The sequence below is a fragment of the Microchirus variegatus genome (assembly GCF_963457635.1).
Source record: "Microchirus variegatus genome assembly, chromosome: 5".
In the NCBI taxonomy this organism is placed as follows: Eukaryota; Metazoa; Chordata; class Actinopteri; order Pleuronectiformes; family Soleidae; genus Microchirus; species Microchirus variegatus.
Window position 1 is genome coordinate 15,160,522 of NC_139806.1, and position 13,791 is coordinate 15,174,312.

The window sequence follows — 13,791 nt, forward strand, 5'->3', positions numbered from 1 at the left end:
CAAAACCTAATTTCCGAGGAACTTAAACCGTGGTTCTGTTAAGGTTGTCAACGCAGTGTCTTAAGAAGAATATCTGCACAAACCTGTGTGATGAGGGGTGGGGCTGCGATATCCGGCAGCATGTCGGCATCGACACCTCAGTCGCAAACATGTGGCTAGTGCTTGTTATCACCTTGCTGTTTCTCCTAATTACCAGCTTCCAAAAGCTCCACGGATGAGTGTGTGTGCGATACAGTTAGCAGCCTCACACACTCGATCACACGTTTGTATCTTATCAAGATGTGTTCGTCAGGAACTCCATATTGTACAGTAACAGCAGGCATTACTTTACACCTATAGATATACATAGGGTAAATGAAAGGCAGCAGATGTGTGAAAAAAAGCAGATTAAACTCAGAATCCAAGTGAGAAGGAGAAAAAAAAAAGGAAATGTTTTTTGTTCATCTCCGTTACTGCTCCCTTTTCTGTAGTTGTACGTCTTCTTCATCGTTTATATTGTGTGTCTGTAGCTACTCTGTTCTTATATAAGAATGTAATCATATTATTTCATTTGTTCAGGGGCCCTACATGATTTTTTTTTACTGGAAGATTTCCATTGTGTTATTACAAACTGTATTCTCAGCCCTGTCTACAGTTAGACACAAAAAGGAGGGGGGGGGGGGGGCTCCAAATGATTATTTACTGAAGGATTTGTATGTGTGTTTTTTTTAAAACGTATTTTCAGATTAAACAGAGACTGTGTCCTTGAATCGTTTGTGGTCTGGTCCCTTTTCTATAAGCCAAAACACGACATGATCATAAAAGAGTCTAAACCACACTCTGTGCTCTTATTGTTTCATGTGTTTCGTATAGAGGTTAAGTGTGCCTTATACATTTACAATAATTTATATATCTTAACATAATAATGGTAGTAGATTACTGCTACTCTCCCCCACTGGTCTGAAATATGACATCTGCTGTTCGGTCCTCGTTTTCAAAAGGCTGGGATCCACTGTTTTAGATTACATTAATGTGTGATAATGTGTTTAATTTGCATTTTCCACCAGGTCAAATGACTCCGAAATGCATGTGGCTTTGTATCTGCTTCAGCTCCCACTGGCATTGGTGGGAACACAATTTTGTCTTGGTCTAATCATCTGTGAAGGTTCTCAGTCATAAAGATAGTCATCTTCAGGAGCTCTAGGCAACTGGACTTGCTTGAGTGACACAATACAAGAGGGCCTCTTCATGTCTGACTAACTGGTGGAAAAATCTATTTGCAGGCTGGATATCCGTCTACAGAGTAGTTCTGTTATAAACACCACCCTGACCCAGTTTCAGGTTGTTAGTTTGACCTAAGTTGAGGTGAAACGAGGGTCTCTAGGGTCACATGAGAGAAGCAGTCTGGGTAGCTGAGAGTTGGTGTCTTTAACCACTGTTGAGTGATGGTTTTTCCAGGTTAAAAGATGGGTTCTATCTTTCTTCTTTCAAACATCCATCTTCCCTGACCAGAATGCAATAGTGTCCTTTGTCCTGGCTGGCTCTCCTGTGCTGTGCCATGCGTTTCTGCAGGTGTTGTTTTGTTTACCCCGTGTAAAGTTCAGGACAGTCATTAAGTTTCTCAGAGAGTCCCAGACGAGATTGCTTCATGTTTTTCTGCTCCATTTTGGCAGCAGTAAAAAACATTGGTGTCATTTTCCATGAGTGATTTTAATGAACTTGACTTTTTACAACGTTGGACATTTCATCTTACTCGCTCTTATTTCACTTTTTTTATCACCATGATAGAGCTGAAACGATGAATCGATTACTAAATTAATCGCCAACTATTTTGATAAACGATAATCGGTTTGAAGCTTTTTTCATCTTAAAAATAAGATTTCTGATTGTTTTAAATGCTTAAAAGTGAATATTTTCTTGGTTTCTTTGCTCCACATAACAAAGAAATCATTCAAAGTGAATTATTTGGGTTTGTGAACAAAACAAGACTTTCGAGAACATTGTCGTTTCCAGGTTTGACAAACACTGATCAACGTTTTTGAACATTTTCTGACCAAATGATTCATCAATTAATCAAGAAAATAAAATTTGGTTGCAGCTCTACACCATCATCATCACTAGTGAATAAAAGAGTAGACCAATCACTAGCAAAGGGAAACATGTTAATTGCCTCATTTAGAAGGTTCGCTTGGGTTAAATCTTGGGCATACCTGCTAATTTTGCAAGAAGCAAGCAACACCATTGGAAGATATTTGGAAAGGCACCCTTACATAAGAGAATTTAGAAAACTGGAAAGGTTTTAAAAACCACAATTAGAAAATTATGGCACAACCCTTTATGGAAACAAAGACAATCATTTCAGAAGCACCATTCGATTCAAGAGGGTCTGTGGCCTTGTTTCATGCCCACATTTGGAGCTCCACAAGTTCAGTTGAATCGTTCCTGCTCTCCCCTCTCAGATCCTCAAAGACGCCAGACATTGTTTCCAAACGGTTCTCCCCGCTGACACAGCTATGTGTGCAAGTGTGCGTTTCCTTTTTCCATGCACTCGGCTCCAAGGGAGGAGTGTCACATGACAACTTATTCTTGGGGGGTTGTCGCGACAGTTATAGTTGCCAGGCTGTCATCAAAGACACTACTCTCATTTTGCGTCTGTGACGTCGGCTGGTGGCCCCTGCAACCTCTGACCTTTATACAGTGCACGCATATGCGTAGCAACCCGGCCTGTGCACGTGCACAATCACACAAACACGCACGAAGACACCGAACTGCATTTTTATCTCTGTGTGCGTGTGTGAGCAGGCGGATCAGAGAGTGAAAACACTCCGTGTTTATTCAGGATACCGCGACAGCCTGGAGACTGGAGTCAGTTTTTCCCTCCAGCTGGAAGGTAAAACCTCCCCGCAGCCAGGGAGCGCATCCTAACTGGATTATCAAGAGTGGTGTAGAGAGGGAGAGAGAGAGAGACTAAAGTTAGAGGTGTCATATCACCTCGTTCTGCTGGCTGTGTGAGTGGAGGCATGTGTGTATGTGATGGAAAATTTGAGTCCTGGTCCTAAACCTTATCATACCACTCATAACAAATCTGCAACAAAAATAAACTGTAGCGATCTGTGGTAAACATCACCACAACATCTGATGCGCGAGACGTGTGTAAACATTTTATTTGGACAACACATGAAACTCTGCACAATCTTCTTTTAAAACAGTAGATGGTAGTAGGGGTCAGAGAGAAGTGATGTCCAAACATGGAGGTGGTTACTTCCTGTATACCCAGAAATCCTTGGTCTAACAATTGTATCAGATTACATGTCTGATCTGATAAAGCATCTGATTTTCAGGAAAAAGCTTCATGTGCGACGCTCACAGCTCTGGTGGTACTGTACCACAGGGAGAGATAATCCGCTGGAATAATACGAGTTCTCCCCCGGCTGCTCGTAAATGACTGTTTTACCAAACACGAGGAAAGAATTGCACAGCAACGTTTTACCACATGACAAATAAGGAGTTAAGTATGAAAAATAAAATTCCCCAGTGCTTAGTACCACTGTTTGAAATTTCAATCATCTTTAAAACCATGTTTGATTACAGTGTGTAAACACTGTCAGCATCAACCAGACTCACAGACGATGCAGAATCAGCCTGCAAAGTAGGTTTTGTTTTGGAACGTGAAAAAGACAAAGGAGGGCGGTGGCAGAACTTTGAAAAAGAGTGAGTCATATTTTGTTTGAAGGGTCACCTTGTCTGCACAACATGATGAAGAAACATCGGTGGAAAGAGGGCAGCACTCAGTGTAAGATTTATACATTTCAGAAAGGGGTGATTCACTTATTATGCAAGAATGTGTGTGTTCATGTGCGGCAACAAAAATAGTGATAACATTAGACTAATATTTACAACAAGAATAATACTTAAATGAATGAGTCCAGCATTATCCAATATTATTGTATTGCAGTGTATTGGCAAGAATCTGGCAATACATATCCCTATACAGAGATCCAATAATGATATCCTGGATACTACAAGTAAGGCCTTTGTGAATGTGTTAAGAAAAAAAATGTCATATTAAAAACATTTTCACAAACAATGCACTGTGTAACAAGGGTAAGAGAGTATAATGGCCGAAAGCCTCTTGCCACCATCAGTCTTAAAGGACTCGTATCCTATTTTCTCAAAGTTAACCTAGTTCCCTGGTGTCTTGATGAACATGTCTGTGACATGCTTTTGGTCAAAATACCATAAGAATGAAGCACCAGAGCAGTTCAACACGGACACATCCTCTGAGGCTGGAAATTTGTGTAGAACTCTGTGCTGCACTGTGCAGCCAAGAATAGAACACTTTGCGTCTTCCGCTCCCTCTGCATAATTTTTTTTTTGGTACAAAACGGAGCTCCGTGAGACAACAATTCTAACTCTGACGTCAGATACGGTGAGGAAGTCGACATCACGTTCCTCCTGTATTTACTACAAAATATAGCGCGTCAGTGTTTGTGATAATCAACGGTTACAATCATTAGTTTTAGGTCTTCCTCGGTACCAAATTCTGTCAGTTTTGTAAATGATGTTCCCATTTAGAGGTAATTAGACAATAAAAGCATGTGCACATACGAGTTGACACCAATGTGGTTGATTACCTGGTTGCATGCTGGCCCATTTTAATATACAGTCTAAAGTAAAAAAGTGAAGCAGTACAACATCTTAATGTGAATTAAAACTTCAGTCCAACCAAAAACTTCAACTCTGATTTATAGTTCGTAATAGTGATTCCATAGCTCCTTGTCTAACTCAACATAATTATAAACATTTGAGATTTGAACTTTGACCTATCGTGAGTACACCACAGTAACAGTGACTCTCCAGTGTCCATCTATGGTCAGGAGGGGTGATGGGAGGGGAATCCCTGCCAGTGAGGCAGCGGGGTAAAATATCAAAGCTGCTATCTCTGAGGTGAGTTGAGCCCAGCAGTGGAAACTCCATGATGTCAGAGATATGCAGGATATTCATTCTCATCCCTGATTGGTTTTGACACATTAAGGACAAGGGGAGGGGGGGAACGTGGCCAACGCTGACGACAGGGCGATGACCACGTGTTTGAGCATCAACATCATCCCCCCCCCAGGCTGTGGGCTAGCCCAAGGTAAGGCGACACCACAGTAAAGCTTTAGAAAGTTCATCTCTTTAAGCGCATGTACGCGCGAATCACGTGGCTGCCTCCAACTTTCCACAGGGAGTCGTCACGAGTACCTACGGTAGTGAAAGTTGACACTGGGTCACACTGGGACTTGTTTTAACCAATTATCTGTTGTCATTTTTCTGTTGTTGTTATCATCCACCACCATCTGGTTGTTCATGGATAAATGTTAACATGACGAGCATTTGTACACCCAATCAAAGTTTTCTGACGTCCCGTCATTCCAGAGTAGGAATAGCTGAACTATATAATGTTTGCTTATTTCTTTAGCTCAGTGGGGCTTCCCTGGTTAAATGAAAGTTAAAAATAAACGTAATCTGTTCGAATTCTTTCTCCTTTTGCAACTGTTTTATATCTCGTCGCACAACTGTGCAAGCAGCACATTACATGGATGAAGGGATGTGTGATTATATAAAAATGGCTGAATGTGTGTACATTTTGTCTTTCTCTCACCATCTCTGCATCATCACCAGATTAACATTCCCCACCACCCCGTGTTTTTCAAGCAGTTTCAGATGCTCTTGAGAAGTTGCATCAGCAGCAGCAACGGCAGAGACGAAATTCTCTCCAAAAACTATTTTTTCCTCCCAGTAAGTTCTCCTTAGAAGTCTCCTTTTCTCTACACTCACAAAAGCAACCTCAGTTACATAACTGAGTGTACAACATAATTAGAGACTGAATAATTAAGCATGTGCCCACAAAATGTGACTGTTTGATGGAGTGAGAGTGTGATCGGTGTGCGCGCGTGTGTGTGTGTGTGTGTGTGTGTGTGTGTGTGTGTGTGTGTGTGTGTGTGTGTGTGTGTGTGTGTGTGTGTGTGTGTGTGTGTATATGATGGAGGACTTTTAGAAGGACTCCTTTGTATGAATCCGTCTCTTTGTAGTGGTGCCCAGCCTAAAGCTTCTGTCAAATTCCCAAACGCAGACAGCCACCAGGAATAGGGGCTTTTGTATAGCATTTAATTATCGTCTATACTTGTGCACATAAAAGCCAGCAAATGCACAGGATACAAGCGCACAGATCGGTAAACCATCCTCATGAGAAACCATTTCTGCTCCACGAATACACGAACCGAGCACGGAGCTCAACCCACACAAATGCTAAACTTTGGAACCATTGGAGGTGAGAGGAACTCTCTCAAACACTAACATTTGATTGATCAGCCTGGAGAGTGGACATGGTCCCAGTTGTGAAAGTTGATGACAGTTGCATTTTTGGACAATTAAAAACGACTTTATGGATATTTGGAATCCATAAAAATGAAACGAAGAGATAATAATGCAGGTATCCACAATAATCACTGGGACTTATTGTTGGAAGATCACATTTGTGAACACATGGTAGAAATGCTCTATCATGAGGATCGTTTTCTGCTCACCGACTGTGTGCACTCGAATCACGTGCATACATGGATTTATTTTTCATGAGTGGGTTTTGAGAATAAATTTACACCATTTTCAGACTAAATGAAACTTTAGTAAATGGTATTGGAAATTTAAAAGAGTCCTTTACACATCAGCCTTCTCCTCCTCTGCTCACACAGAAACAAAACTTGAACACTTGCATTCTGCATTTAAAGACCTCTGTGTCCTGAAGTAAACCTGCTGTGTAGTGGTCAAAGTCTGGAAACGAAAAAAGGATGGAGAGAGCACAAGCATGAAGGGTGAGCAGCTGTCAGACAAAGTGGGCGAGTCGAGAGCAACAGGGGTGATTTAGAGTGGGTGAGCGTGCGAGAGAGAGGCAAACCGACAGAAAGAGTTTGTGGAGAGTCCGAATGAAGCTATTTGATATGCCTTCAATGTGTAACCGAAGAACAAAAGGACACGCACGCAGACACAAAAACACAGAGAGAGACAGACAGAATGACTCAGTAGTGTAACTGCACATCCCTGTAAAGGATGACGCTGTAGTCTGTTAAGCTTCGAGTGACAACAACTATCCTCCCTCAAAATAATTGTGACTATGATAATAATGAACGACTTACGCAGCACATCAACTGTTTTTGGCCATTGTTTTCATCCCACTGCGGCTCAAAAACTGATAAAAACTGATCAATCAACACCAATCAACACCTCAAGTACACCTCGTCACTACATTGCAACATCTCCTGGCTCATATTCGTCCAAAACTGACCCAGAGTTTGTTCGTATTTTCATTGAGGTTGCAGAAGAGTTCCTATATTCCTGTTCCTATATCAATATCAAACAGTGTGTTTACATGTATGTTAAAAGCCAAATTTGAGTTGGACGAAGACAATAATGAAATTTTCATAATGTCCGACTACAATCGAGCTAGCCTTAGCCAGACTAACATACCTGGCTAATGCAATTCATAGTCCGTTTACTCCTACATGTATATGCTCGGACTGGAGTCGCACTTGGCGTTCTGCACCAAAATTTTCACCCCGGTCTTTGACCCAGAAGTAAAAGTAAAACCTGCACTACTTTTGTTGGAACACAGCAACCACAATTATATCACGGTTAACTTGTACAGCGGGTACGAAACATACAGAACCACAGCACGATCCATCTCGCCAGTCCGGTTGCCGGTCTTAGTCTGACAACGGCCTTAGCGCGATTAAACTATGCATGCAAGTTAGTTTGAATCCCTGATTTAAGTGGTGTCTAACGCCTGCAATTGCAAAAACTATATTGTTGTAGTTTTTGACAGGCCATACATCCTACACTACAGTTACACTGTACTGTAGCAGCCTGTCCAGGACTGTTTGCTTGCACATTTGTGTTAACAGCTGTGTCTGTCAACAGCTTTCTCCTCTCACTCCCCCCTAGATATGTATGTGTGTTATACCTCTGCAACACTGAGCCAGTTGCAGAGGTATAATATTTATTTTTCCACAAGTTACTCCAGCAAGAATGTAAGTCCTTGAGTAACCACTCACTCATCCACCCCACCCCCCCCCCCACCACCTGTACTGTGTGTTCTCTTTGAATGTGTTGTTTTCAATATGTCGGTGACTCTGCGATGTTGTCAGCAGAGGAGAGGAAGGTTGTGAGTCAGCTAAACAACCGAGTGAGTCAATGCACATGTGTGCAATCATATTCACACACAGGGATAATTTCTCTGCTCCAGTTTATGCGAGACTATTCCTCCTCCTCACCTGCACTTAGAAACCAGCCTAGAATGTAATGGGAGGTCGGTGGTTCAAGCCCTGGTTGGTCATACCAAAGATGTGAAAGATGTGTGGATTTGCATCTCTTCCAGGGGGGAGTATAAACACTCATTTTCACTACTTCAGAAACTGGAGATAAGCTCCTTCATTGAGCGTCTGACCTTGTGTTACTTACTGTACCAGGGATCTGCACTGTGACCTACATACACATGAGACAGAACTAACTCCAGGATGGTTAAAGACATTCCGTCTTTTGGAAAAAAACAAACAAAAACATGATCTGCCTGCAATGAGGATGAGATCATCTTAGTATAAAAAATCTGGCATTGTAAGAGTAGATCCATAATCCCATGTAGTTAGGCACTGCTTGATGTCGCTCCATGTATAGGATATGAATGCTTCACGTTAAAGGCGATATAGCCCGGAAGCGCCATTACCTTGTTTATGACGAGAAAGGACCATTCCATGTCACCTTTAACGTTTGACATTTGGTGGGCAGGTCTGTTGACGTCTGGCACTGGAGATGAGTAGAAAATGGTGCTCAAGTTATGAAGGTATGATGTCTACCTTGGGTGCATTTTTTAAGACAAATAACATTGGCAAAAGAGAGAACAGCCTTATCGGAGAGCTCTGTGTTTGAACCTAATGCATAAACATGATTGTATTGGCTAGCCGTTTAGTTTGAAAAAGTTGAATATTTCTCTCAACTTATGACACACACAATGTGAGCAAAATGGTAATGGAGCCATAATCCATGCAGTTGGGCACTGCTTGATGCCGCTCCATTCAAAATGAAAGAGACACCACATATGTATGAGTCAGCCATATAGGTACATAAACAAGATGACAAAGATTCATCAGAGATGCCACAACAGTAAACAGCACCAATAAGTGGAAGATAAATTGGCCCTTTCATCTGAATGTGTGTGATTAAATGAGGCCAATTCATGGAAGAGTTTATCACTATCCCAGACTGCGAGTGCAATGCTGGTGAATAGTCTCGGGCAAAGTACACAAAAAAAGCACGTGCACACATTGTTGTGTAAAGGAGGCAGAGGAAGTAACAGCAGTGTGGTCATCTTCAATTAGCCACCTACCAAGACCACGTCTGTGACAAAATGAAATAGCTGAAAAAGCACAGGTATTCTGAAAGTGCTTATTAATACACACACACACACACACACCACACACCACACACCACACCACACCACACACACACAAACTTGACTGGTTAATATACTGCCTTTTGGCAGATGAGTTCATCAATTCAAGGTGACTGTGTCTGTATGTAAATGGTGTTGTTAAGTGACCTTGGCTTGATTATGCAGTATGGATCAGATTTTACAGATGAGGATGAAGTGTTGGAGTCTTCGGACTTACAAAGCATACCAACTACCCGAGGAGGAACAACATGTCACTATGCACTGTCATTCAGACATGATATTAACAACCCAAAATGTGTCCTGGATGCATCACCTGTGACCACAAAAATGGACCTGGCTTCCAGACGTCTGTTTGCAAGCACAAAAGAGCCAGGATAAAGTGAATCAAAGCTCTGTTTGTGCTGCTGTAACATGAAATATGATTTCAACCATCCCAAATTAAACCAAACAAATTAAGTAAATCAATGGCTGGGTGCTGATTAATACAAAAAAGGGAATGTTGTGGATCAGAGGACATCGGCAGAGGAGATAGTCTATTCTGTCTTGAAGACGGATTGTGACAGGCTGTGACCACATCTAAGGACATATTCAGGACATATTGAGAGCTTTCAGACCTGCACTTGGCACAATATCCAGATGATGGGATCACTCAGGACAGTTGTAAAAGCCAGGTCTGTACAGGGTTAACATCATATGAGGTCTCTGTGCTGCAAGTTAAGGACCAGTTCACTCAGGACTGGTCTCTAGTTCGGTCAGACTTGGTCTTAACCCTGTGGAGGCCATACATTGACCTACACATAGTCCACTGATGATATAGACAGTCTGTGTTTATTCAATCACATTCATTCACACAGTGCTTCCAGAACCATCAGGAGCAATGTGTGATCAAACTGGGATTTCGAAAACACCATGCTCTACCCCCATGAGCTACAGCAGGGTTGCATCACCACCTTTAAAATCATAGACTTTCCAACAGGTGCTGGTGCTGACATAATCGTGCGGCCTGCAGCTGACAGCAGTGAAGTTGCTAGAAAAAATGGGTGAGTCAGCCAGGATACAAGCTGGTGGATGAAGATGGTGACTAATACTGTATGCTTCATCCCCTCTACTAAACTGCTGCTACATGCAATATCTCATCACTACTCTCCATCGCTGTCAAGCACACTCATATGGTCAGTGTTCTAGCTGTCTGTCTGAAACTTTAAAGAGAAAACAGTTAGTCATCATCGACTCGTTTACATGTACACTTATGTCAGGGTGCACGACGTGGATGTTCTGTCAGAAGAAGGTTGTGCTGTGTGAAGTATAAAACCTGAGACACACACACACACACACACACACAGTGAAACTCACATGATAGTCTGTTCTCACTGAATCATAACCTCTTCCTGGTTGGCAGGAACAGAATGTTTTTCATTCCATGACAAAAACTAGAAACAAGAATTGAAGGAGGTGAGAAGGAAGAGCGAGAGATAGTTATCAGGACAATATCACCTTTAACAGGCTCTATCTAAACATGATCAAATTTTAACTCGTCAGTGACCTTTCAAAAGTCACTCTCTCAGCCAAGAGGAAGTACTTGGTGTCATGGGAACAGAACCTCCATTAAGGAGCGGTGAATGTCCCAGTCTTAATATCTGTGATGCTTCGAGGTTACGTTCAGTGTGAGGGGGGCTGCTGCTGCTGCTGCTGCAAGTGAACAGCTCTTCTCAGACTGACAGAGAGGTATGAACGACAGTCAATTTGTGGGAAACAGGAGAGCGAGGGATGTGAATGGCTGGGTCTATGAATAAGGGTAAGAGCGGAGGAATTTAGTGGGTGGGGTGCGGCGTGAAAGAGAACGTGGAAAAGGAGCAAGCGGAGATCGAAGAGTGTGAAAAGAAGTAATTGGCAAGTGCGACGATAAGGGGAAGAGAGGAGAGGCTTGGAAGTGAGTGGGTGGTGTGACGTGTTCAGTCTTTCTCTAACTCTTCTTTGGCTTCTTCATTAGGTATCTCTGCTGCAGCGTCAACTCCAACTGCATACTTGATGAGAGAGTCAACACACAGGCGCGCTCGCATAATTTGATAAGGCAGAGCCAGGGTTCGCACTGAATCTGGCACCAGCCCTGAACCAACCGTGTCTGTATAACAAACACACAAGTTTGCACTGAGACACAGAGAGAGAGCCGTGACAGTGATAACACAGTTTTCAGCCTATTAATTTATTTATTACAAAGGTTGTTTGATTGACAAGACAGCATTTACTTTACCAGCAACCATCGGAAGAATGTGTAAAGCAGGGGCCTCAAAATGGCGGACCGGGGGCCACATGCGGCCCCCATTCGATTACATGCAGCTCCCCACTTCATATCATGTTATAATTTAAACATGGCCCACGACCTCACCGTCTTTTAAACACAGTGTGTTGCTTCAGGCACAGCTTCCAGCGAGGTGATAGAATATTTGTCTTTAATAATGATAGCAATAATAAGACATTTGTTCATAATTATCCCATTATTAAAAGTATCATACACTACACAACATTCAATTACATCCATAAATACGGTTGTTTGGGCCCGAGCCACCAAAAGCAGTGGCCAAAACGGCTCCTGGCACAAATTTCAATGACAGTTGTCCACACTATTATTTATGTAATTTAAAATAAATGTCTGTTTTTTATATGAATACATTAATTTTGCATCATAAATAGTATTATAAGTCTACATGTGAGATCATGATGTAATATTGTGAACAGTTGTTTTTTTCCCCACTTTTTCTTCTCTAGGCCGGCCCCCTCTTGACCACAATAGATGCGCATTGGCCCCCAGGTCATTTGAGTTTGAGACCCCTGGTGTAAAGGGTTAGTTCAAGACGCAAAAATCCTCACTGCGTTTGAGTTATTATTAAAGCACATTGTGTGTTTGTTGAGTTAGATGGAGGTCAGATAAAAATCAATGGATCATTTATGCAGAAAAATCCAAATGGGTTCACTTTTGTCTTTTTCTGTATCGTATTTTGAGCAGATAGCAGATCACTGCTGTATCACTTTACTGTAAGGCTGCAAATAGAAGAAAACACATCTAAGCTACTGTGCACCTTGAGGACAAAATGTGTGAGCTATATTTGGTAAATGTAAGAGGAATAGTGAGAAAGCCTAATTTATTATTCCTCCCACTGCAAACCTTTTCCTGTAGCAATGAGAGTGACACGTGGAGTTTTATGTTTGGCACTTGTCAATCTGTGTGAAACCTACCTGCAAGGACTAAATGCAAATGATGTCAAAAGAAATAAGCTTTCATTTTGAGTTGGTGGCAATTTGCAGAACTAAATTTAGTGGGCTTTCTTTTTTCTGTCACATAAAAGATGAGGGCTGCAGAAAATACTGTTTGACACCCAAAGTGGCCCACACAGAAGTCAGTTAAGTCACAGAACCATTATCCTTTTACTCAGAGGCAACATCCATCTTTATAAAAAAGCTTCCCCCCTTTAAAGTCCTCACATCTGGGACACAGTCATCTGGAGCATTCCCAGTTTCTCTCCCCCTTTCAATCTCATTGTCCTCACCCTTCACTCCCTTTGAGCGACTGCTGAGAAATGCATTAGGAACAAGATTAAGACCTTTAAAATGGCCAGAGTGGGAGGAGTGAGAGGCGCAGACTGAGAGAGGGGGCAGTGCTCTGAAAGATGGTAGGATATAATGCTTGGTGAAGGCGAAGACTGCTGCCAAAAAAGTAGTTACATCATCACAGGTCAGCGAGGCAAAGTGTAATCATGATGGAGATGATGAGGGGATGAAAGGGGGGAGGAGGAATCACGGAGGGGGAGGAGACCAGATGTCAGCTCCTGAAGAGGAAAATGAGCTAGAGCCACAGAAAAGGTAGCTACAAGCACTATATGGAGGGAGGTGGAGGTAACAAAAGTACTTTGTTTGACGATAACAGAGGCAGTTACACCCAACAACAGATCACTCTGGCAAAAACACAAAGAAGCAGAATGGGTAGTGTTTAGCATGAATTGGTGAAACAGAGGAGAGAACATCAGGCTTCTTATGAGAGCAGCCAGGCAGAGGACCACTTCTTAGCCTCCTCCAACTCCTTACTTCCATCATTCCTCCCTGCACCTCTCTAATGTACATTATGTAACCTGAGCAACAGACTCCAGAGAAGAGGAGAAATGAAGAGCAAAAAAATAAAAAATAAAAAAAAGCACAGTGTGCCACACAGAGACAGATAGACAGATAACGCAAGACAGACGTGAGGTATAAGAGCAGCGGCATTAAGTAGAGAGGAGGCAGCAAACAGCAGAGAGTAAAACTGAATCAAGGTAAAGGGTGGGGGGGAAAGCAGT

The 13,791-nt window shown here is 42.2% G+C and overlaps 1 protein-coding gene across 1 annotated transcript in view; it reads right to left on the reverse strand.

The window, feature by feature from the left end:
• Positions 1-13,791, reverse strand: part of ece2a (endothelin converting enzyme 2a) — a gene marked incomplete at both ends in the record, with an annotated part of 65,823 nt that overhangs the window by 33,736 nt on the left and 18,296 nt on the right. The window lies entirely within an intron of this gene.